This window comes from Hylobates moloch, unplaced genomic scaffold (assembly GCF_009828535.3).
Source record: "Hylobates moloch isolate HMO894 unplaced genomic scaffold, HMol_V3 SCAFFOLD_20, whole genome shotgun sequence".
Lineage (NCBI taxonomy): Eukaryota > Metazoa > Chordata > Mammalia > Primates > Hylobatidae > Hylobates > Hylobates moloch.
Genome location: NW_026652295.1, coordinates 55,184,588 through 55,187,649, shown reverse-complemented (window position 1 = coordinate 55,187,649; position 3,062 = coordinate 55,184,588). Strand labels below are relative to the sequence as shown.

General features: G+C 37.9%; 1 non-coding gene across 1 annotated transcript; it reads right to left on the bottom strand.

The window, feature by feature from the left end:
- Positions 1–2,702: 2,702 nt before the first annotated feature.
- On the bottom strand, positions 2,703–2,778 carry LOC116460540 (small nucleolar RNA SNORD66). The gene has a single exon (XR_004245842.1). It is a non-coding gene; the product is annotated as a small nucleolar RNA SNORD66 (small nucleolar RNA).
- Positions 2,779–3,062: the final 284 nt, after the last annotated feature.

Below are 3,062 nucleotides of genomic sequence, written 5' to 3'. Positions count from 1 at the left end.
CTTCCATCACCACTTTTCTCCTAGCAAACATCCGAACCACAGACATTCCAGTCTCCTTCTACACTGTTTATTTGGGCTGAGGCAAAACTCGATAAGATTGATTCCAAGTTACAGAGCCCGAGATATGGAGAAGAACAACTGTGGTATGAAAGCAAAAAAATAAAAGAAGAAAAAGGACCAATACTAGCACTTATGCAGAAAATATTCAAGTAGATAAACAATTGGACCAAGTCATAAATTTATGGGGAATATTCCACCTCTCAACAGATCTTTTGCATTTGAGGTTCTAAGTTAATCAGTTAACCAGCATTTCACGGGACATTCTGCTATTACTGAGGGTCAAGAGTATTCACTTGAAGAAAGTTACTTCAAACAGCTACCTGTGTGTCTTATATCCCAATCTTTGATACATAAAAATATAAATATGTGACATGTCATAATATTTTCATATTGGGTAACTACAGAGAATATTTTGGTAAGCGTGCTTAATCTAAAATGTTCAATTTTAATCAGTTTGAACTATGGTCTGTCTTTCTGTGAACTGAAAGCCACCAATCAATTTTCCTTTATCTTTTTTTCTGTTTTTCTTACCCAAGGCAATGCCTTTTGTAAAAGGGTATTTATTTTTAATGGATTTTTTAATGAATTTTTCAGTCAAGCTATTAATAATGCCATTAATTATAGGCAGCTTGTATTAAAGTGCACGCTGGCCTCTTAATCCTGACCCCCAGCTATTGGCTTGCAGCTAATCCAGCCTGGTGCTTGGCAGAGAAGGGCAGGCCTCAGCCAGCGGCTGCTAGGAAACAGGATGGGAAAGGCAGAATGGAGGGATAAGAGGGAGGAGGGGACGAATAGATGTTTCGTCTCTTCTTTGCCAGAGGGCCTAAAGTTTAAAGCCAGATGATGTGTGAGTGGGGTGGGATAATCCCGCGGATGCCATGCAAGCACTTAGGAAGAACTTCCCACTGGAAGGGCTTTGCTCTGCCTTCAAGGCCTGGCCGGTTTGATAACCCCACAGGAACACTGCGCTCCCTTACCTGAGGCGGTAATGTGCGACTGCCTCGGCTCCAATCTGCTTAAATCGACCAGACAGAAGCCTCAGCCACATAATGGATTCCAATCCCTAGCTTTCTTTCCTTCACCACCCCAGCTTCCCAGTGTTAGGAAAAGTGTTTAATTACCATTTGCTTTCAAGATAATTAAATGTTCCAGGATTTCATCCTTTAGTGAAAATGCTGCTGTGAGCTTATAGGGATGAGTATGTTGTCTATTTTTAAGAATCAGTTGGCGGGTATTACAAGTAAACTATTAGGTTTCGGTGAGTAAGGCGCAAGCTTTGGGTGTATGGGTGTCTTTTGTTGATTGTTATCATTGACATGGTGAGTGCCATCTGAAAGAAGGAAGCCAGTTCAATCGGAAGTTGATAGAAAACAACAACAACAAACAAACAAACAAAAAAAACGAAAACAAGGCTTCAAAGGACTATAGCAGCCCAAACTGGAGAAAGGACATATGAATAGTAACACTAGAAAATAGCGAAAGTAGCCATACAAGGGCGAATACGTTTTTTAACATGACCTTGAGACAAAAAGGAAAATAGGAACTTGTGGGTCATTCTGGCGGCAACTTACCTTGTCTTTCAAAAGCTGGTGGTTGCATGTAATTGGTATGAGAGAAAATATTGCTTCTGATAACAAATCCTTCTAATCAAAATAAATAATAATACTAGTGGCATGATTATATAAAGGACAATGTTCTTAGCTATTTTCTGGTGTAATGATTTGACATAAACCAAGGTGAAACCTCACTTTTAATTATTCTCAAAATAAGTCTAGGTCCAGTTCTCCAAAGAAATGGAGAAATTTTAATGAGTTTCTTTCATATTGGATTATAATAAATATTTACATTATGTATAGCAATAGAAGTATTTCAGGGGGAATTGATTTCAGAACCAATTAATTTATTAATGACTTTTTTTCAACTGTAAACATTATCAGAGTCTCACCTGCCTAAAAAGATTTCTATCATTAAAAATAGAACAGAATATTAGTTTGTTGTTTTTAATAGCACAAATTGGGAAAGAATCATTGCATTTGATTAAATTACTTCTTCATTAACCAATGTACATGTTAGTTCTGTCATGGGTCTGGGACTGTGACAAATTTTGATCATAGAGTGATAACAAAAAACAGCATGGTCCTACTCTTACAGACCTTAAAGTTAACCAGGTACCCTTGGAAATGCCAGCCTCTCTAAAATAGTTCCCCTCATCCATATAGGAAATGACAATGAATGAAGGGCTTGATGCTATGCAGATCCAAGTCTACCACCAGGGCAACTATCAAAGTGTTCTTGAAAAAGAATACTTGAGAGTTCTTTATCAATGACATGAAAAATGACTTGTTTCCTCCATAATGTCTACCTTTGATTAGCCTAAAGTATTTTTGGTATGGTTAAGAGTATGCATCTTTGTTAATCGAAGACACTCCTCTCTGATAATATCAATAGAGAGTTATCATATGGATGAGTTTTATGGGAAGATAATTTACTCCCACTGGGAGCTGGGCTCTAAGATCTGTCTATGACATCAGTTTCAGAGCTCACCCTTGCCAGGAAATATAAAGAAATTCCGTCTCCAGTTCATCATTATTTTGCCCCTGTCCATGATCCTTTTTTTTTTTTTTTTATCTTTTTTTTCTCCCTTCCTCAGATTCTCAGTTCCATCATGGGTTTTCAGTGGCCCAGACAGGTGGCACTAACATGAAGTCATTAGAGGACCATGATCCTTCAAGCTCTTAATGATCAAGACACAGCCTGAAGAGAGTAAGGAGAAATATTCTTTATATGCCCTAATAGTATCCCCATTTTTCTTATTTTCTTAGTATATGGAAGAATTTGACTTATGATTTCAGAGGATAAGCAGTGTTTCTCTGTTTATTACCAATAGTTCGTATGCTTGATTCCCCACCAAACTCTATGTTCTTGGGGGCAAAAACTGTGCCTTTCTGTCTTCTGGATGTTTTCAGTCAAGTGCAAGTGAAAGGCACAGTTGGCACTCAGGG